This window comes from Balaenoptera physalus (assembly GCF_965194825.1).
Source record: "Balaenoptera physalus genome assembly, chromosome: 1".
NCBI lineage: Eukaryota > Metazoa > Chordata > Mammalia > Artiodactyla > Balaenopteridae > Balaenoptera > Balaenoptera physalus.
Window position 1 is genome coordinate 108,479,353 of NC_138882.1, and position 23,462 is coordinate 108,502,814.

General features: G+C 37.5%; 2 protein-coding genes across 5 annotated transcripts in view; one reads left to right on the forward strand and one right to left on the reverse strand.

The window, feature by feature from the left end:
- The window catches only part of AGL (amylo-alpha-1,6-glucosidase and 4-alpha-glucanotransferase), a 101,694-nt gene extending 91,992 nt beyond the window's left edge, over window positions 1-9,702 (reverse strand). The window contains exon 1 of the mRNA XM_082451877.1: window positions 9,598-9,702. The gene's annotated coding sequence lies outside the window, so the exon portion shown is untranslated. The remainder of the gene's footprint in view (window positions 1-9,597) is intronic.
- FRRS1 (ferric chelate reductase 1) overlaps window positions 1-23,462 on the forward strand; it is a 99,107-nt gene that overhangs the window by 11,378 nt on the left and 64,267 nt on the right. The window contains exon 2 of one of the 4 annotated variants that reach the window (XM_082452146.1): window positions 10,804-15,178. The exons of 1 other annotated variant lie outside the window; for it this stretch is intronic. The gene's annotated coding sequence lies outside the window, so the exon portion shown is untranslated. Of the gene's footprint in view, window positions 1-9,803; window positions 15,179-23,462 lie in introns of those variants that run through there. 2 more of the 4 variants (XM_082452147.1, XM_082452145.1) reach the window with 2 other exon arrangements.

Genomic DNA, 23,462 nt, shown 5'->3' on the forward strand with positions numbered 1-23,462 from the left:
TAAGACTAAATTAATCAGCACTTTGGAAAGTTTATTCCATGAACATGGGTAACATGTCCTGTCAAGGCAAATGATTGCTTCTTTGATTATAGAAAAATACTAATAAGTTTTCACTTTTTTTTTTAATGTTTTACTGGAAAGAATTTAGTTAGAGATTCAAACATAGTAAAATTTACTTTTTAAAAATAATTGAGAATCACTATGTTGTGCACCAAGAACTAATATAGCGTTGTAAGTCAATTATACTTTGAAAACAAACAAAAAAACAAACAAGCAAACTCAGGAAAAGAGACTGGATTTGTGGTTACCAGAGGCAGTGGGGAGCAGGGGAGGGTGTTGGGGGAAGGATGAAAGTTGTTAAGAGAGTAAATCCTAAGAGCTCTCATCACAGGGAAAAAGATTTTTTTTCTTTTGCGTCTATATAGAATGATGGATGTTCACTAAACTTATTGTGGTAATCATTTCATGATGCATGCAAGTCAAATCATTATGTTGTACAACTTAAACTTATACAGTGCTTTATGTTAATTATATCTTGTTGAAACTGGAAGGAAAAATGGATAACAAAGTATACCTGCTTTAGGTCTGAAAATAAATAAATACATAGAGTAATTTATATTTTAAAATAAATAAATGAAATAAAACTCTTCTTTTAAAAAGAAAAAAGTGAGGCTTAAATTTGATAATAATGGTATTTTTGAAGTACAAATATATGAAATATATACTAAGTTCAGAACAGATTCAATATTTAGCCTTTGAACTGATAAATCATATCATATTCATTTAATATATTCTCTAGGTCCCATCTTGACTTTTCTTTCTCTCCTTCCCAAGGCTTATTGATTTTTTTTTATATTTTAAAATAACAATTTTAAAAGTAATGAAAATTAAAGGTGCTTTCTGATTCCTTCATGTTATATCTTAATAGTAACATTAAAATCAAGATGTCAAACAACATTCTTGTGTTAATTCTGGACTGTTAGGAGTCAAGGTGGCATAAAAGGAAGGACACTAGAGTGCACATCAGATAAGATGATTAAAAACTTTGCTGAGTCACTAACTAGTTGTTTGGACAAGTCGCTCTTAGAGCCTTAATTTTTGTGTCAATACAATGATCTCTAAGCTAGAGTGCATAAATAGGGGACATGTGCATTAAGAATAGAATCCACAATGAGGAACTATCCATACTTCAGAAATCAGAGGAATTTCTCTAGACATAGTTGGATGATACTGCATTTCAGGAAGACTGGGAGGGATCTTGGACAGCCTAACTCATGAGATAGCTGTTTTCTGAGCAGTAAATTGAGGAAGCCCAAGCATGCCTCACTGACATGCCCTCACTCAACAAAGTAAGGAGGTGTGGGATGGTGATGGGGAGGAGAGTCTCTGGGGATGTTGAGACTTCCAACATGTCTCTCTCCCACATAGAATTTACAGGCATCCTGAGGGATGTAGGTGGGACCCATGAATATAGGAGAGAGTTCTGATCCTTGGGCCATTTTTGGCATTGCACTTTCTGCTACATAATACTCCTGTTAGGAGCTCGTCATCCACTGTGGATCAGGCAGGGTTACAGGTAAGCTTAAGAATGGTCTTCAAAGCTGTCCTCTTCCCTAATTGGAGGCTCAGTCCCAGGGACTCTCACTACCACTGTAAGCTTTAACACTTAGTGTCTAGCCTCCCAGGTATCTTGTATCCATCTCTTCATTTGAGATACTATGAGCTTGGACCAAAATGGAATTTCTCCGCAACACTGAGAAATATTTAGTGAAATAATGTGATTTTTTTGTATGACTACTTTGGAATCAATTTATACTTTATATATATATTTTCCAAATTTTCTATATTGGAAAATGAATATTAAACTATAGGAATAATTCATATAGTCAAATATTCATATGGTCAAATTTACCATGAGCTGCATCATCTCTGGGTTGACAAAGTTCTTTGATACTTTATTTAGTATAATATTTGTTGGGAACCTACTCAGTGCAAGACAATCTAATTGCCTTTTGATACCTTATAATTATCTAATTGGTTTATAGTATCAAAAATAGAAAAAATAGAAATTATGGAAGTACAGAATTTGCTTTCCTACAAAGAATAAGTGAACCACAGAATACTGTGACATCTACAAGTTCAGTAGTTATGTTTTATTAGTCAGTACCTAGAGGAGTACTTAAACCCATGTAAGTTGGTTGCATTTTATTTGGCAGCATAACGACAGATCAAGTTGTCCCTTTAGTCCTTTGGGTTCAAGAGGCAGAATGTGATTTTTAAAAAATATTTAATTAATTAATTTATTTGGCTGCACCGGGTCTTAGTTGCGGCATGTGGGATCTAGTTCCCTGACCAGGGATTGAACCTGGGCCCCCTGCATTGGGAGTGTGGAGTCTTAGCCACTGGACCACCAGGGAAATCCCAGCAGAATGTGATGTTAACTGTCACTTATTAATCCAGGCTTGGAAAAATTGCTTTTAAAAGTCATTTATTTATCTGCTAAATTAAACTTGCAACATCAGTGATAATATTTGATACTTATACAGTACTTTATAGATTTTCAAAGTATTGCAACATTCATGATTTCATTTAATCTTCACAACAATTTTGCAAAGAAGACAAGATAGTAACTAACTCCATGTTATAGATAAGAAAAATGGTGTCTTGAAATGTAAAGTGACTTGTGTAATATAGTCTGGCTAGTCAGTGGTAGAAGGGAACTAATTTCTAAGTTTTTTGATTTCTAGGTGCGATCACAAGGTATTATGGACTACATACAGACAGAGGGAACATATTAGAGCACACTGCTATTTTTTTTGTAGAATAAAACAGTACAATTTCAGAGATGGCATGGATCCTGTCCAGGCTGGCATAAATAGGCAAGGATTCAGTCTGACTGGGTAAGCTCTGGTAAAAATAGCCTTAATTATAATACTTTTAGTCAAATGTCAGGATCTTTGTTCTTGGGGGTAGGGTTGGACCACAGACAGATCTACAGTGAAGAAGTGGGGAAGGGTCACAAGGACTTAAGCATAATATCAGGGCCCCCAGAAGCCATATTGTCTAGGATTTTTTGCCAGGTTCCAGTCTTAGCTGCAGAATTAGAACACAATTCAGGACTGGCATAGCTGCTCAGATCTAAAAGATTGGGGAAACATAGTGAGAATTGGGCATGATGTTTGGGGAGGAGACTGCTGCTACTTAATAGGCTGGGGAATGTCACCCCAGAAGTGAAACAGAAGGAAAATAGGCTAATTGTAGATGCTTTGACATATTCCAGGTATTCTCATTAGCAGGGCTCAATCTGCTGGTCAGATGTCTTTAGTCCTCTCTGCTGGACAGAGCTCACGTGGGCAGGGGCAAGAAACAGTGCTCTTTGGCACCTGAACACATGGTTCAATTTATAAAGCATGTGCTTTACCTGACAGTTAAGTGAGATGCTCTGCTCACCTAAGTCCACAGATTTACACCTGTGAAGTTTCCATGTAAAATGGGTGCTACTGTCTTTTATAATAAGTCCCATGTGTATTTTCATGGAATGTTGACAGGTGAGCATATATTGCTTTATCAGTGCTTCTGGGATTATCTGAAAAATAGCACAGGTATTCTCATGACAGGTTTATGTTAATAAGTTTGGTTAGCATAGGACTTCCCTGGTGGCATAGTGGTTGAGAATCCGCCTGCCAGTGCAGGGGACACGGGTTCAATCCCTGGTCCGGAAAGATCCCACATGCTGCGGAGCAACTAAGCCTGTGTGCCACAACTACTGAGCCTGCACTCTAGAGCCCGAGAGCCCACAACTACTGAAGCCTGCGCGCATAGACCCCGTGCTCTGCAATAAGAGAAGCCACCGCAATGAGAAGCCCGCGCACCCCAACGAAGAGTAGCTCCCGCTCACCACAACTAGAGAAAGCCCGCGCGCAGCAACGAAGACCCATCACAACCAAAAAATAAATAAATTAAAAAAAAAAGTTTGGTTAGCATAAAGCAAAAATTAATTCAATGACTCACATGTAAAGTTAATAAACTCTTCTTTCTCCATGTCACTAATTTCCTAGTCTTGTGAAGGTCTGTACATTTCTATGGCTGAACAAATATGTGGAAAGTTTCTATTTGGGTTCCCAGGATGCTACATTAAGTCGGGTGTCATCAGTGTGACGCTTTGCTATTCAAAGTGTGATCCAAGGACAAGAAGCATTGGTGTCTCTTGGGAGCTTGTTAGAAAAGCAGACTCTCAGGCCTAATGCTAGGCCTACTAAATCAGAGTGCATTTTATCAAGATCTCCAGGTGATTTGTAAGCACATTCAAGTTTAAGAAGCACTAGTTATACCTTTGTGGCTCAAGGTCATGCCTTCCTAAACCTCTATTTTTAGACACACTCTACTTCCTACTCTTCTGGAATCTGTAGGCTATCAGTTAGCCAATTCATTTGGATGTTTTTTAAATTCTAAACCTGTGACATTGTGTGCCCTATGCTGTCTCTTCCTTGTTTTGTCAGATAAGGGACTTTTTCTTTTGCATTCCCCATATTTTTCACCTCTTTTCACTTGATGATTTTTGTTTTTGGAGACAAACCATCACTTCTAGCTTCCAGGGGACATATTCTCTCTCTGATCAACTTGAAGACTTTCTCCCACGGCATCTCTCTCAATAACATTGAGGTAATGAGGTTCTGTTTACTGCCGAATTCAATCATAAATGTGAGTTGCCACTAATATCAATATTGCATATTTTAAAGCAGCTTTAGAGTAAAATAAAATAAAACCACAAAAAGGACTACTTGGTAGCTTTCTCTGCTGTGTTCAACTTTTTGTTTTGTTTAACTTTGCATATTACAGAAATCTTGGACCTCAGAAATTTCATGTGTCTTGGCAGTAGCTATACTTTCTGTGTCTTAGTGATAAACATTCTGTTATTTTATTCTAGAACTCTAAACCAATTAAAGAAAATCTTTATTGGACATTTTCTGTTCTCTGTTTTCTTAGCTTTGTTTTGTTTTTTTTTCCCCATCTTTGTTATAAAAGGAAAAACCCCTCATGGAATATGTTGTCATTATGAAATTTAGGTATTTATATGTATATTATTTTTGTGTATGTATCAGAAATCACATTTAGAAATATTCTCTGTAAGTTACACTTAAACATTTTTAGTTGATAAGTGCCAACAACATTATGGTTTGTTTCATAAAACCTCTCTTCACTTTGCAACCATATCCTCTGTTTCTTCCTTTTCTTTAAAAACCACACAGGATGTTGAAGAAATAAAGTGAGAGAAGTCTGCTGAAATATATTTACAACAAGCTATTGTAAATGTCATTTGTTGAATAAGGTATAAAATTTCATGGCACAAAGGGCAGGCTTGTCTGAAAGTAACCCGGAGAGCTCACTCTTGGTTACCGAAGCACTGGGCTATCTGGAACCAGGAATCACCCTTCAACCAGTGCGAGAAGCCACACTTGAACTCAGCTTCCTATTAGACTGGTGGTGTTATTTTACCCTCTTGCAGGAACTACAGCTTTCTATGGTCTCCGCTGTCCTCAGGTGCTGGGCAGCTAGCTTTCACAGTTACTCCCTTTAAATATATTGCATGCAATCCAGACTGCCTAACATTTATGTTGTGTGCTTATCTCTTCTGATTAAGGTTGCTATCATGCTTGCCCTGTAAGAAAGGAGAGCAACAGTGAGGTGGGGGATCTGCCCTAGAACACTGGACCAAGTGTCCATCAGATGGCCAGGGGCCCTGTGTACTTCCTCATGGGAAAAATGGGAAAATCAAAGGACCTGTGACTTTTCTTGTTGCTGACTCCTTGAGTTTCCTCGATAAAGCATATTCTTTAATATGATATTGTAAAATTCACCCAGAGCTCTGGTGAACCTCAGGGGACCCATCTTGCACAGCACATTTATTGATGATAATCAAGGCTTTGTTCTGCATACCCTGCTTTGGGAGAGTTCATATCTCAATTTGTATATTTGTAGCATAGATTGAAGTCACTGCCATATTCCCATTTTGCCTTGGATAAAATGTCCTCCTATTGATGACTGTTAACTCATGCATTTTCTTCTCATCCATATGTCTCCCTTATTCACATCTCTCTTTGTCCAGCAAGATTCCATGATGTACTGTTCAATAATACTGTTGCTAATAGCTTAAACTTCCTTCCCCTTCTGTCTTCTTTGTGACATCTGCCAAGGGCTGCAACCGTAGGTAAACCAACTGTCTGCTTTCTCTGCATCTGTGCCTGAGCAGCCAAGCACTGCTGGAGAGAGTTACACGATAGAGCCTATTGATATTACAAAAAATTAATTAAAGCAACTTCAAACTGTACAGCAATCCTGTAATGATTCTCAGTCAAGCTCTCTCCCACTTTCCATAATGATTATTTCAGGCTTCTTCAAACCTTCTTCCTCTCATCACCCATGATTCTCAGAATATGATATTGATTTTTATTTTATAGAGAAAATAGAAGCCCTTAAATGAGAACTGCATCACCTGTCCTATTATCTGTCCATACTATTCTAGTTTCCTTCTGTTACAGTATGGGTGTAATTAGTTTTGCTAAGGCTAAACCCTCCTCTGGTACTTTTATTTTACTCCCTCCCACCTTCTAAGGTACCTGAAATTATGGATTATCTTTTGTCTGAATATTCAAACTCTCTTCAATTGAAGCTTTTAAAAACAGGATCAAGTATCTCCCAATTAAGAGAAAGAGAGGAAAGGAAAGAGAGAGAGAGAAATTTTCTCTAGATTTCTTCATTCCCTTCTAGTTACTGCCCTATTTCCTCTGTTCAAATTTTTGAAAAACGGTTTCTATGTACTGTTTCTATTTCTTTCCGCCTAGCCACTTCTAAGCCTTTTCCAATCTAACATCTGCCTACATTGCTCCATCTCAGGATTTCTTAACCTTGGCACTGTTGGCATTTTAGGCCAATGTTTTATATTTGCGACACTGTCCTGCACATTTTAGGATGTTTAGCAGCATCCCTGGTCTTTATTCACTAGATACCTGTAGCAGCTCTCTCCCTGCAGCTGTGACAACCAAAAATGTTTTCAGACATTACCAAATGACTCCTGCAAAGCAAAATTGCCTCTGGTTGAGAATTGTTGCCCTATTCCCATGGCTCCTGTTAGGTTACCAATGACTTTCACGATGCTAAATCTCGTTTCTTATCTGACTTGGTAGCTCAGTAGTATCTGAAATTGTTAACCTCTCCTTGCCTTGTAACATTTTTCTCTTGCCTCTATTGACAACACTCTTTTGATTTTCCTTTTACCTCTCAGATTGTTCTTTTTTCTTCCTTCCTTCCTGTTTTCCTTCCTTCTTTCCTTCCTTTCTCTCTTTCATTCTTTCCTTCTCTCTCCCTCTCTCCTCTCCCCCAAACCCTTTCTTTTTCTTTAAATCTTTTTAGGCTCATCCTCTGCCAATTGAGAATTAAATTTTGGCACTGTCTTCTACTCTGCTCTTTTTCTGGGGACTCTCATCCCCATGCAGAACTTTAATATTCACCTTTATACTTGTGCGTCAAGCTTTGATGAACTAGCTTCAGTATGGTGAACAGGTCAACCCTCCCACCACCAGCAACAACAAAAAGCTGGATACAATAGTTTATCCATAGCTTGTGAGTCTTTATCTCTATGTGACAGCCTTCTTTTAGAGGAAACAAAAAATCTGCTTCTAGCTTTACCTTTTGAAGTAGAAAATTAGCTCTTAATCAGAATAACATAGATAAAGATGAGTGAAATTCTTTACATTGGCCTAGATGGGCCTAAATGATCTACCTCCACCCTTACCTCTCATAGCTCTCTACCCTCCCCAATCTCATCCTCCATCATCATTCCCTCCTGTGTTCCTGCTTGAGGCAACTAGCTGTGGTTCAGTCCTTTGTTCATGCTCTACCACAGGGCTATTTTATTTGTTGCTCTCTCTGCCAGGAAGACTCCTCTCACCCATCTCTGCTACTTAACCTATTCTTCCAATCTCAACTCAAGCAGACTTCCTCAGGGAGCCTCCCTTGTTCTTCCTGACCAGCTCCCACTCCCCATTATGGAGCCCTTTAATGGCATCTCTTTCTTACTGCCTAGTACAGTAGCAATTTTGCATTTACTTGTGTGATTAGTGAGGTGAGTACAGTTGAGCAAGGGTTTTCAAACCAAGACTACTTGGCTTGGAATCTTGGGTCTTAAATTCTTGGTGCCTCAGTTTCCTTATTTTTAACATGGGGATACTAATAGAACCTATTTTAAGGGTTGTTGTGCGTCTTAAATGATTTAGTGTATATACAATGCTTAGAACAGGGCCTGGAACATAGTAAGCACTATGTAAATATTGGTTGTAGTTTTAAAAATTTAATTATCATCTGTCTCTTCCACTTTTTTTTCCCCCCCATTTTGTGAAAGTTTATTTGCAGGATAAATTCCTAAAAGTCAAATTACTCATAGAATTAGACACACACATATTATCACAGTTGTCACATCTACCAAAAAGTTATTCCAGTTTCTAATCCCATTAATGGTTATGTAGAAATATCAATTCTCTTATAATTTTATTTATTTTTGAGGAATTTAAGAAAGATTAGCATAACCTTTTTTTTAAAAACATCTTTCTTGGAGTATAATTGCTTTACAATGGTGTGTTAGTTTCTGCTTTATAACAAAGTGAATCAGCTATACATATACATATATCCCCATATCTCCTCCCTGTTGTGTCTCCCTCCCACCCTCCCTATCCCACCCCTCTAGGTGGTCACAAATCTTCTACTTTTTTGCTCATTTTTTTTTCTCGGTGCCAACACAGTTCATGACACATTGCAGGCATGCAGTAACTGTCAGAGTAATGTATAAATTAAAGAATTTGGGAAAAAGAAATGCCATACAAATACAAAGCACATTTGTATAGATGAAAAAGTAGAGATTCTGCGTTGTGTTTTTAAAAATAATTCTACTATAGTCATTCACTGTTTTTACTTGCACAACCTATGCTAGAAGGGAAATAGGTGCTTTTTTAATTCTAGGAGAATTCAAACAATATTTTATTCTGGGTGAATTCATTCTAACACAATCAGCGAAATCAGAGCCTTTGAGTTAAAAATATTACTCAAATATTTTATATTTGAAGAATATATTCAAATTCAAATTCCTATATTAAATACATAAGAAGTAGACATAATTTTTCATAACAAACCTTGAAAACAAACATCTTAGTCTTGGAGGTTAAGGATTATGTAACAAAGAATCATTTTAGTTTTTAAAATATTGCATAAGATCTTGTAAACAAACTTTTAAGGACTCAAGTTTTTGATGACGAGATACCAAATAAATATAAATCTGACAAGTAAACCTGGTTCTGCAAGCATGCATATGAGATTATTTATTTGGTATGGAGGTTGCTGGGTTCTTTGAATCATTATTAATTATTAGACATTAATAACTAAGAAAAACCATGCCACATGAGCAATGATAATTCAATGGAAAAAAAATCTAAACCCAAGAAGAGATATTGATAAAGTAGTATGTTGTCATTTGTGTTAATCAGCTCAGGCTGTCATGACAAAATACCACAAACTGGGTGGCTTAAACAACAGAAATGTATTTCTCACAGTTCCGGAGGCTGGGAAGTCTAAGATCAAGGTGCCGACTGATTTTATTCCTGGTGAGAGCTCTTTCCTTTGTTTGCAGACAGCTATCTTCTCACTGTGTCTTCACATGGTGGAGAGAGAGAGCTCTGGGGTTTCTTCCTCATAAGGGTACCAGCCCTGTCAGATTAGGGCCCTACCCTTATGATCTCATTTAACCTTTATCACTTCCTCACAGGCTCTGTCTCTAAATAGTCACATTGGCGTTTGGGCTTCAACATTTGAATTTCTGAGAAAACACAAACATTCAGTCCATAACATCATTCAAAAGAAGGAGAGAATATTTTTATTGGGGTGAATATGCCAAAAACTTTGAGAAGAGGCTTCTAAGATTGACTTTAAAGGGTTTGAACTTGCAGAGTGTGAAGGGAAATTATACCATGATCTCAATATTATATGTGGAAAGCAGAAGGGATGTAGGATCTGTGTAAGGTTAGTGAGGATTTCAGTTTGATTGATTTCCTAGTATGTGAGGAGAAAATGAGTGAATTTCAGGTCATTGAGAAATTTGAATGATGGGTTATGAAGTTTGTACTTTATTCCGTGAGCAATAGGAACCCACTGTTTTAAAAAGGAGTAATATGATCAGAGCTGTTCTCGAAGAATATTAATCTGACAGAAACTTCAAGGGGCTGAAATTGGCAGTTTAGTACTGGTCTGGTTAGGAGGCTATATTAATAGTCAGGAAAGAGGTAATCAGAGCCTGAGCTATAATAGTGGTAACAGGTATTCACCCATGGGTCAAACACTGACCTTTCTCAATAGGCCAGCATTCTAATGGAAAAACATGCAAATAAACCAGTAATTAATATAATGGGATAAATGCTAGAATAAGATTCAATTCACCAGAAACGTATAACAATATTAAACTTGTGTATACCTAATAAAACATACTCAATATTTACAAAGCAAAAGTGGATAGAACTACAGGGAGAAACTGATAAATCTACAATTACAATAGACTATTTCAACATATATCACAAAATTAATGGTAGATTAAGCAGATAAAATATTAGAAAAGATACAGAAGGTTTGAATAATGGGAGTAACAGTATCAATGTTGGCTCAAATCAGAGAACAGTATAGCCTTGGAGAATAATCTATCCAGCAACCAGAGAATATATATTAATGCTGTTTCTCCTTTTCCCTTGCCCAAATTCTCTTTTACAGTTACCATTTCCCAACTTTTCAAAAGAAATACCTCTTATCCACACAAATCTTCCATGATGCATCACCCTGGGGTGCAAAATCTTCAGAGGAACAATCAACATATTGGTATTGCAGAAGCCTCTTATAATCATAAACCTTTCATAGACCATTGTCTTTTCCTGCCTAATATGAATGTCTAGTAAGTGTGAGGCACGGCATTAGTAAAGGAGTAGTTTGACCCTTTGGGGGTTGTTCCAGATTCAATAGCATGGGACAGTTGGTGCAATGACAATTGTTGTTTTTGTTGTTTGACTAACTTACCTCTTTTATATTCTCACTATTATCAAATAATGAGTTACTCTTGAGGGAGTCATATCAGAGCAGCACTCTCGCGTGGCAGGTGAGAAAGGGGATCAAGGAGACCTGGCAGAGCTGTCCCCAGGGCTGTGGCCCCCATGCCAGAGCTTTAGCCTGGCCAGTCAAAGGGCTGGAGTGTCTAAGGGCTTGCCCTGGCAAGAAGCACCTCCTGAGAAAGAAACTGGGAGGAAATGGTGGATGTGGCTTAACCAGTAACTTCCACTAACAATGAAGCAGAAAGTAGCTTTTCTAAACTATCAATAATAAAATGTACCAACTATGTTGAAGAAAAATCTCGATTATCTTTTTCCCATAGAAAATGGTATAAAAAGGCATTGTCATTTGAAGAGATGATTGAAAGTATTGAGCCAGAAAGTGTAGAAAAATTGTTATAGAGATATTAATTAATATTGTTATTGATATTGTTATACTTTTCTAGGTTATATGATGTTTGTGGAATTTATCATCCTTTTAAAGTGTATAATTTGTCATGATTTTATTCTCATGTTACATAAATATTTACTTTTCCACCTAATTTTTAAAATTTATAATGTTGTCTTCTTTTTTAAAAGAGGTCTGCACCTCATGTTATATAGGCTTCAGGCTAACAAAACCTGAATCCATCCCTGGACCTGATACTTTTTCTATTTCTCTTTCTCTTTGTCTTTCTGTTTTTCTCATCATTCCTTTCCATGCTCTTAAAAAAGTAGGACCTATACTAATATATAAGGACTGTAGAACAAAATATTAAAAAAAAAATCACCTATGATATAGTACCCTAAACTTCAGAAAACCAGCTTTATTAAATCAAGTTCTCCTTCTCTGATGTCAATATATTGTTCTAATTATCAGATGCAAAATATATGCTTAATATATTTAAAATTTTACTAACAAAACTTTCACTCTCATCTACTTATGTATAAAAATAAGATTTTTTAGTGCTATAAATATAAGTGAAAAACAGGAATAGCTAAATCCTGACTCATTCTAGTAATAAGGTAATATTAACTCAAGGATAAATAAACTTTTAAACATATTAAAAAATATTAGATGGTCAACTTAAAAAATTCGTGAATGATACATTGTTTTTCAAATTTCTTTTACGTGCATACAGGCAAAAACATTTGGAGACAAATGATCTAGACAAATAAATATGGAAGGCTATATAAATCAATAATGCAACTCCTTTCAGGGAGCTGCCATCTATTTTTAACTGCCCTGTTGGCACATTTCAGCAGACAGCTGCATCAAATGGATGGAGGCTGCCTGAGGGTGTGAAGAACATTGCATTGGCTCACTTAATTTCAGTTGTGAAATCTTCTTTACAAACCCTAATATTTAAAAAAAGTAATTGAGGCTAACGGTTTTATAATTTGGGGTGGAAATAGCTCCCATTAGTGATATAGAACAGAACATGGGGGCTCTACAGGCCTATATTGGCAGCAGTTCTGGTCCGTTTCCCTCAAGGCTCTCCTTTTATTTGTCCAGAAATCCTTGTGTACTTATTATCAGTACTTAGGAGCAAGTGAGAGTGAGGTTGGGATTGATCCAGACCACCCTGATGCTGTCTTGTTGACGTCTGCCCTGGAGGTACCTGTCTTCAATTCAGAAGTTTTCCCTGCATAACTGTGGCTAAATCCCTTGCTTTAGGGCTGCCTAGCAGCTGGAGCACCAGCAGGAGCTGATTTATGAGGAGAGGCAATCTCACTTCCCTCATGCTATTCTTATAGAAAAGGAGTCTATTCAAACTGACCATGACTCCAGAATCATTGTTCTTTTCATTTCTTCCCCCAACCATTTCCCCAAGGGTTGAATCTATCACATCTATCCAAGAGAGCATTAAGACAGTTAATTGAAAAGATCATTAAGCCTACAAGAAGCAGGAGAGGGGCATTTATTTCTCAGTTGGATGCTTGCTGAGTCACAGAACATGTAGATCTCCCCTGGAGCTGTCACGGAAGTATGGTGATGAAATTATTAGGAGAACTTGGCTTGTACCCTCTGGAATTTGGGGCAAACATGAATATAGAGACTGGTGCCTATTTCTAGTCTAGAGATTTCTGAGGGAGTCTCTCTGGATTAGCCCAGATTTGTGGGGCTTGAGGAGACTGTGGCAGAATACACATAAAGAAAGAAGGAGAGAATCCCTTATCACATCCTTTTGAAGAGGACCCGGAAGTTATTGAGTCTTCTCAGAAAGAAGCATTAGACAAAAAGGAAAACCTGGGTTGCCATATAGGAAGATAAATTTGCTCTTCTGTACCTCACTGGCTTATAATTACCTAGAATTTCCTGGCATCTACTGCCACCGTGTGGGTATTTACATTTATTGAATTCAAATGAGTATTTTCCCTTAAAGGCTTGTCCTAAGCCAAAATACAAAGAATTTTAAGTGTGTTTTAGTGCTCTTCAACCTCAGATTGTCTCCTAAGTCCCCTCTAGGTTCCCTGTGCTTTCAGACTCACAATGAGGTTCCATCATTAAATACTCTTCTCTTTTGTAGCACTGTGTTAAAGCAGTACTAAAGTCATGCTGCTGATACCTCAATGACTTTGAGTTTTTGATAAATCAGTTTGAGGCAGAGAAACTCTAAAATGGTCCTCAATTATCTGTTTCCTGGTATTGATGCCCTGTGTAACCATTTTACCTTTACTGCGGGTGGGATCTGTGTCTAGCTTCCAACCAACAGACTATGGCAGAGGTGATGGGGTGTCACTTCCATACTTACATTACATAGCACTTAAACTTCCGTGTTGCTAGGAGACTCCCCTGACTGCCTTCTGGGCTTGCATGCATGAAGCAAGCATCCACGTATGGGAGGCCCAGTGAAAAGGACCTGAGGGCAGCTACTGGCTGTCAGCAGGCAAGAAACGGAGGTCCCCAGCCCAACAGGACATAGATCATTGAATCCTGCTAACAAGTGTGTGAAATTGGGAGCAGATCCCTCTCCAGTTGAGCTTTCAGATGAGATGCCAGAAACCTTGACTGCAGCATCATGAGAGACCCTGAAACAGAGGACCTGGTTACACTATGCCCAGATTCTGTGAGATGATACATGTGTGTTGTTTTTAGCCACTAAATGTGTGCTAATTTGTTATCTGACAATAGATAATGAGTACACAGTTCTTTGATTTTGCTTACATTACTCCCTCCTTCACAGGACTGAAATATAAGTCCTTGGAGATTGTTCTTGGCAGTAAATATAATTGACAATCACCACTCTGTGCTCAGAATTGTCCTTCTCCTCCCACCAAAGCTGTGTTACCGAATCAGCTTGTTTTGCCTGATTCCTTTGGGAAAAGTTCTCTCTCAGGTGATACCTCAGCTCCTCACACAAAGAGAACTCTGTGGGTTCTGCCTATGTCGTTCCCCAAACAAGCTTGGACAGGCTTAAATCCAGCAGTGGCACAACTTGGCCTAAAGCTGAGAGCTCACAGCTTGTCAGAAAATTTGTCAACTTCAAGATGCATTCCACTATTGTGGCTATAGTTATTAGATTGATATTAAACTTTATTCTTAATTTAAAAAATGTTTCATACCCCATGAAACACTTGACTATGGGTAGGAAAGTGGTGCTAAAAGGCAAGGGTAGGGACAGGGAATGACTCCCTGTCATTATAGACCATTAACTTGATCCCAAAATACAACCATGAGTTTTTTTATGACTACACTAAATTTCATATATGTTATTGTAGAGCCAATTATGCTATGTCAAAGGCATGCCTCTGATAAACCATTCTGATAAATATAAAAGAAGTTAACCTGTAGTAATCAATTATTTATTAATCTAAGCTGCCCCTAGTGATTAGCATTTGGTCTCATAAAACATCTTTTAGTTTATCCATTCTAAATTTTTCTAGAGGCTTGTCATCTAGCTCTGCAGTTTCTAGAATTTAATTTATATCTCTTTTTGAAAACCAGTATTTATTTAGCTCTGGTATAGAGGCTTACATAAACTTAAACTCAAAAAGTACTATATTATCTTTTCAGCATAATTGAAACAAACTTGGCTGTGGGGCACTGCAAAGAGTTTTCAATGGTGAGTGTAAAGAGTGTGTCTAAGTAGCAGATTATGCCAGAGAGGTAAGCAGAAATCATATTCTAGAGGGCTTTGAGTGTTATGCTATAGAGCTTGGACTTGATAGTGAAAACAGACGATTTTCAATATGGAAAATATTTTAAACAGGAAAAGATTTTAATCAAGGAAATGATATAATGATTTATACTTTAGAAAAATACATACAAACCAGTGTAGTGGATGGATTTAGAGGGGTACAAGACTGGAGGCAGAGGGACCAGCTAGGAGGCAAGAAGCAATGAGGGCCTGAATTAAGATAGAGGGGGTAGAAAAACATGGAAACATATGAACAATATTTTGAAGGTAGGATAGTATTGATTTGATGATCAATAAAATGTAGAGGATAAGTGAAAGGAGACCATGATGAGCACCAGGTTTCTAGCTTGGAGAATGGGTATTTGGAAAAATAGATTTGTTAGGGGAACCACTGACTGAAACTGCCCACCCTGGCCAGGCACGATAGTAACCACTTGCATGAGTTATCTTACAACAGGAGGTCCTGGTAAGAAATGTGGAACTAACAAGCTATCACCAACCAGAAGAATTCAGGAATGGTCAAAAGGAGAGAGGAGACACCAGTCTGTATGTCCTACCAACTTCCCAGAATCCTTCTCACTGGCATCCATCTTGGCTAAGCGATGCACACACCACCGGGAAGGACCCTGAGTCAGAATGATTGGCCAGAGACAACCTGGAAACTAACCCCATCACCATAAAACCCAACTGCGAGCCACGTGGCAGAGCAGTTTTCCTGGGCTCCCTTACACTCCTGCTCTCCACCCGGGTGCCCCTTTCCCAATAAATTCTCTTGCTTTGTCAGCATGTGTATCTCCTCAGACAATACATTTCTGGGGTTAGACAAGAGCCCATTCTTGGGCCCTGGAACAGATTTGTTTCCTGCAACAGATTTGTGTGTGGAAGTCTGAGGAAGCTTAATGTTTAGGTCCTAAACTTTGAGTATTGATAGAAGTCCATGTAGGAGGCTGAGTTCAGGATGCCAGGGCCATCAGAGGAAAACTAGGAGAAGATGGAGTCACAGTAGCTAAGAAAATATCTAGAGAACTGGAGTGACCCATAGTATTCAACGCCACATGGAAATCACGTAAGATGAAAGTTATCTTTTGAGGTGGAGAAGGTTGTGAATAGAGCATGTCTGAAGGTGGGAGATAGTAAGAGTTCAATTTTGGACATGCTGAGGTTGAGATGTCTATTAGAGATCATAGAACATATGAACTGAGAGTTCAGTAGAGAGGTTAGAGCTAAAGATGTAACTTTAAGAACTGTGGACATAGAGATGTGTTTATAGTCATGAGATGGAATAGAATCTCCAATGGAAAGATTGTAAGGTGAGGAGATGTCCAAGAACTGAAACCTAAGGTATCCCAACATTAAGAGGTCATGGGCACACAGCAGATGAGGAGCCAGGCAAAAACCCACCAGACCTAACAAATGAAGAGGAAATAGGCAGTCTACCTGAAAAAGAATTCAGAATAATGATAGTAAAGATGATCCAAAATCTTGGAAATAGAATGGAGAAAATACAAGAAACGTTTAACAAGGACCTAGAAGAACTAAAGAGCAAAAAACACTGATGAACAACACAATAAATGAAATTAAAAATTCTCTAGAAGGGATCAATAGCAGAATAACTGAGGCAGAAGAACGGGTAAGTGACCTGGAAGATAAAATAGTGGAAATAACTACTGCAGAGCGGAATAAAGAAAAATGAATGAAAAGAATTGAGGACAGTCTCAGAGACCTCTGGGGCAACATTAAATGCACCAACATTTGAATTATAGGGGTCCCAGAAGAAGAAGAGAAAAAGAAAGGGACTGAGAAAATATTTGAGGAGATTATAGTTGGAAACTTCCCTAATATGGGAAAGGAAATAGTTAATCAAGTCCAGGAAGCACAGAGAGTCCCATACAGCATAAATCCAAGGAGAAACATGCCAAGACACATATTTATCAAATTATCAAAAATTAAATACAAAGAAAAAATATTAAAAGCAGCAGGGGAAAAACAACAAATAACATAAAAGGGAATCCCCATAAGGTTAACAGCTGATCTTTCAGCAGAAACTCTGCAAGCCAGAAGGGAGTGGCAGGACATATTTAAGTGATGAAGGGGAAAAACCTACAACCAAGATTACTCTACCCAGCAAGGATCTCATTCAGATTTGATGGAGAAATTAAAAGCTCTACAGACAAGCAAAAGCTAAAAGAATTCAGCACCACCAAACCAGCTTTACAACAAATGATAAAGGAACTTCTCTAGGCAGGAAATACAAGAGAAGGAAAAGACCGACAATAACAAACCCAAAACAATTAAGAAAATGGTAATAGGAACATACATACTGATAATTACCTTAAATGTAAATGGATTCAATGCTCCAACCAAAAGACATAGACTGGCTGAATGGATACAAAAACAAGACCCGTATATATGCTGTCTACAAGAGACCCACTTCAGACTTAGGGACACATACAGACTGAAAGTGGGGGATGGAAAAAGATATTCCATGCAAATGGAAATGAAAAGAAAGCTGGAGTAGCAATTCTCATATCAGACAAAATAGACCTTAAAACAAAGACTATTACAAGAGACAAAGAAGGACACTACATAACGATCAAGGGATCAATCCAAGAAGAAGATATAACAATTATAAATATTTATGCACCCAACATAGGAGCAACTCAATACATAAGGCAAATGCTAACAGCCATTAAAGGGGAAATTGACAGTAACACAATCATAGTAGGGGACTTTAACACCCCACTTTCAGCAATGGACAGATCATCCAAAATGAAAATAAATAAGGAAACACTAGCTTTAAATGATACATTAAACAAGATGGACTTAATTGATATTTATAGGACATTCCATCCAAAAACAACAGAATACACATTCTTCTCAAGTGTTCATGGAACATTCTCCAGGATAGATCATATCTTGGGTCACAAATCAAGCCTTGGTAAATTTAAGAAAATTGAAATCGTATCAAGTATCTTTTCCAACCACAACGCTATGAGACTAGATATCAATTACAGGAAAAAATCTGTCAAAAATACAACACATGGAGGCTAAACAATACACTACTTAATAACCAAGAGATCACTGAAGAAATCAAAGAGGAAATCAAAAAATACCTAGAAACAAATGACAATGAAAACACAACAACCCAAAACCTATGGGATGCAGCAAAAGCAGTTCTAAGAGGGAAGTTTATAGCAATACAATCCTACCTTAAGAAACAAGAAACATCTGAAATAAACAACCTAACCTTATACCTAAAGCAATTAGAGAAAGAAGAACAAAAAAACCCCAAAGTTAGCAGAAGGAAAGAAATCATAAAGATCAGATCAGAAATAGATGAAAAAGAAATGAAGGAAATGATAGCAAAGATCAATAAAACTAAAAGCTGTTTCTTTGAGAAGATAAACAAAATTGATAAACCATTAGCCAGACTCATCAAGAAAAAAAGGGAGAAGGCTCAAATCAATAGAATTAGAAATGAAAAAGGAGAAGTAACAACTGACACTGCAGAAATACAAAGGATCATGAGAGGTTACTACAAGCAACTCTATGCCAATAAAATGGACAACCTGGAAGAAATGGACAAATTCTTAGAAATGCACATCCTTCCAAGACTGAACCAGGAAGAAATAGAAAATAAGAACAGACCAATCGCAAGCACTGAAATTGAAACTGTGATTAAAAATCTTCCAACAAACAAAAGCCCAGTACCAGATGGCTTCACAGGCGAATTCTATCAAACATTTAGGGAAGAGCTAACACCTATCCTTCTCAAACTCTCCCAAAATATAGCAGGGGGAGGAACACTCCCAAACTCATTCTACAAGGCCCCCATCACCCTGATACCAAAACCAGACAAAGATGTCACAAAGAAAGAAAACTACAGGCCAATATCACTGATGAACATAGATGCAAAAATCCTCAACAAAATACTGGCAAACAGAATCCAACAGCACATTAAAAGGATCATACACCATGATCAAGTGGGCCTTATCCCAGGAATGCAAGGATTCTTCAATATACGCAAATCAATCAATGTGATATACCATATTAACAAATTGAAGGAGAAAAACCATATGATCATCTCAATCGATGAAGAGAAAGCTTTTGACAAAATTCAACACCCATTTATGATAAAAACCCTGCAGAAAGTAGGCATAGAGGGAACTTTCCTCAACATAATAAAGGCCATATATGACAAACCCACAGCCAACATCATCCTCAATGGTGAAAAACTGAAACCATTTCCACTAAGATCAGGAACAAGACAAGGTTGCCCACTCTCACCACTATTATTCAACATAGTTTTGGAAGTTTTTGCCACAGCAATCAGAGAAGAAAAAGAAATAAAAGGAATCCAAATCGGGAAAGAAGAAGTAAAGCTGTCACTGTTTGCAGATGACGTGATGCTATAGATAGAGAATCCTAAAGATGCTACCAGAAAACTACTAGAGCTAATCAATGAATTTGGTAAAGTAGCAGAATACAAAATTAATGCACAGAAATCTCTTGCATTCCTATACACTAGTGATGAAAAATCTGAAAGTGAAATTAAGATAACACTCCCACTTACCATTGCAACAAAAAGAATAAAATATCTAGGAATAAACCTACCTAAGGAGACAAAAGACCTGTATGCAGAAAATTATAAGACACTGATGAAAGAAATTAAAGATGATACAAAGAGATGGAGAGGTATACCATGTTCTTGGATTGGAAGAATCAACATTGTGAAAATGACTCTACTACCCAAAGCAATCTACAGATTCAATGCAATCCCTCTGAAACTACCACTGGCATTTTTCACAGAACTAGAACAAAAAATTTCACAATTTGTATGGAAACACAAAAGACCCCGAATAGCCAAAGCAATCTTGAGAAAGAGAAATGGAGGTGGAGGAATCAATCATCCTGACTTCAGACTATACTACAAAGCTACAGTAATCAAGACAGTATGGTACTGGCACAAAAACAGAAATATAGATCAATGGAACAGGATAGAAAGCCCAGAGATAAACCCACACACATATGGTCACCTTATCTTTGATAAAGGAGGCAAGAATATACAGTGGAGAAAAGACAGCTTCTTCAATAAGTGGTGCTGGGAAAACTGGACAGCTACATGTAAACGAATGAAATTAGAATGCTCCCTATCACCATACACAAAAATGAAGTCAAAATGGATTAAAGACCTAAATGTAAGGCCAGACACTATCAAACTCTTTTAGAGGAAAACATAGGCAGAACACTCTATGACATACATCACAGCAAGATCCTTTTTGACCCAACTCCTAGAGAAAGGGAAATAAAAACACAAATAAACAAATGGGACCTAATGAAACTTAAAAGCTTTTGCACAGCAAAGAAAACCATAAACAAGACCAAAAGACAACCCTCAGAATGGGAGAAAATATTTGCAAATGAAGCAACTGACAAAGGATTAATCTCCAAGATTTACAAGCAGCTCATGCAGCTCAGTAACAAAAAAACAAACAACCCAATCCAAAAATGGGCAGAAGACCTAAATAGACATTTCTCCAAAGAAGATATACAGATTGCCACATGAAAGAATGCTCAACATCATTAATCATTAGAGAAATGCAAATCAAAACTACAATGAGATATCATCTCACACTGGTCAGAATGGCCATCATCAAAAAATCTACAAACAATAAATGCTGGAGAGGGTGTGGAGAAAAGGGAAGCCTCTTGCACTGTTGGTGGGAATGTAAATTGATACAGCCACCATGGAGAACAGTATGGAGGTTCCTTAAAAAACTAAAAATAGAACTGCCCTATAACCCAGCAATCCCACTACTGGGCATATACCCTGAGAAAACCATCATTCAAAAAGAGTCATGTACCAAAATGTTCATTGCAGCTCTATTTACAATAGCCAGGACATGGAAGCAACCAAAGTGTCCATCAACAGACAAATCGATAAAGAAGATGTGGCACATATATACAATGGAGTATTACTCAACCATAAAAAGAAACGAAATTGAGTTATTTGTAGTGAGGTGGATGGACCTAGAGTCTGTCATACAGAGTGAAGTAAGTCAGAAAGAGAAAAACAAATACCGTATGGTAACACGTATATATGGAATTAAAAAAAAAAAAAAGGTCATGAAGAACCTAGGTGCAAGACTGGAATAAAGATGCAGACCTACTAGAGAATTTACTTGAGGATACAGGGAGGGGGAAGGGTAAGCTGGGACAAAGTTAGAGAATGGCATGGACATATATATACTACCAAACGTAAAATAGATAGCTAGTGGGAAGCAGCCGCATAGCACAGGGAGATCAGCTCAGTGCTTTGTGACCACCTAGAGGGGTGGGATAGGGAGGGTGGGAGGGAGGGAGACGCAAGAAGGAAGAGATATGAGGATATATGTATATGTATAACTGATTCACTTTGTTATAAAGCAGAAACTAACACACCATTGTAAAGCAATTATACTCCAATAAAGATGTTAAAAGAAAAAAAGAAAAAAAGACATCATGGAAAATGGAGAAACCAGCAAAGGAGGCTTAGAAAGATGAGCCAGTGTGGTAAAGAAAATCACAGAGAGCATGTTGTCCTGGGAGTCAAATGGAATATATCAAGGAAGAGGGGTGGTTACCATGTCAGATCCTTCTAATATGTCAAACTAGATGAGGAAGATGGACTTTTAGCAGAGCAGAGGACACTGTGACCTTGACAAAAGTAGTTTCCATGAAGTGCTGATGACAGAAGCCTGTTGGGGTGGGCTTAACTGAGAATGGGAAGAGAAGAGATGGAGTCAGGGAGTGTGATGGTTATTGTTATGTGTTAACTTGACTGAACCACAGGGCGCTTAGATATTTGGTTAAACATTATTCTGTGTGTGTCTGTGAGGGTGTTTCTGGATGAGATTAACATTTGAATTGGTAGACTGAGAAAAGCAGATTGCCTTCTTCAAAGTGGGCCTCATCCAATGCATTGAAGGCCTGAATAGAATAAAAGGCTGAGTAAGAGAAGAGTCTCTCTTTGCCTGACTGTCGTTGGGCTAGAATATCAGTGTTCTCCTGCCTTCAAACTTGAACTCAGACTGGAATGGTGTCATTGACTCTCTTAGTTCTCCAGCTTGCTGACTGCCCAACTTGGGACTTCTCAGCCTCCATAATTGTGTGACTCAATTCTTTATAATAAATCTCTTCATATACATAAAATTTTAAAAATATACAAAATTTTAAAATTAAATATAAACATAAAGGAAATATAATGAGTTTTATTATAAGGAATTGAGTCACTATATATATATTAATATATACAGCCTATTGGTTCTGTTTCTCTGCAGAGACTGATACGGATTTTTGTGCTGAGAAGCGAGGAGCTGCTGTAACAAACAAACATGTGGAAGTGACTTTGGAATTGGGTAATGAGTAAAAGCTGGAAGAATTTTGAGGTTCATGCTAGAAATACAAATATTAAAGATGATTCTGGTGAGGTCTCAGATAGAACTGAAGAACATATTATTGGAAACTGGAGGAAAGGTGATCCTTAGCATAAAGTGGTAAAGAACTTGATGAATTGTGTTCCCGTTTTAGTGCTCTGTGGAAGGTAGAACTTTAAAAAAAATTTTTTTATTGATGTATAGTTGATTTACAATGTTGTGTTAACTTCTGCTGTACAGCAAAGTGATTCAGTTATACATATATTCTTTTTCATATTCTTTTCCATTATGGTTTATCACAGGATATTGAATATAGTTCCCTGTCTATACAGTAGGACTGTGTTGTTTATCCATTTTATATATACTAGTTTGCATCTGCTAATCCTAACCCCCCAATCCTTCCCTCCCCCACTCCCCCTGCCCTTTGGCAACCACAAGTCTATTCTCTATGTCTGTGAGTCGGTTTCTGTTTTGTAGATATGTTCATTTGTGTTGTATTTTAGATTTGTGAAAGGTAGACCTTTTGAGCAATGAAATTGGACGTTTAACTGCTGACCAAAAATTAATCAGTTGATCTAAGAAGGAATTGGAAAATTTTATTCAAGCCAAATTTGAGGATTATAACCCAGGAAGACCATTTCAGGATGCTCTGAGAACCTTTCCACCCTTTAGAAGTCAGGACACAGTGTATATAAGTTTTTTGAGACAGAGGGCTGTACATTAAGTGGCGTATTATTGACAGCTTACATAATCCAGTTTTAAGTGCCATCGTGGTGAGTCATGTGACCCTTTAC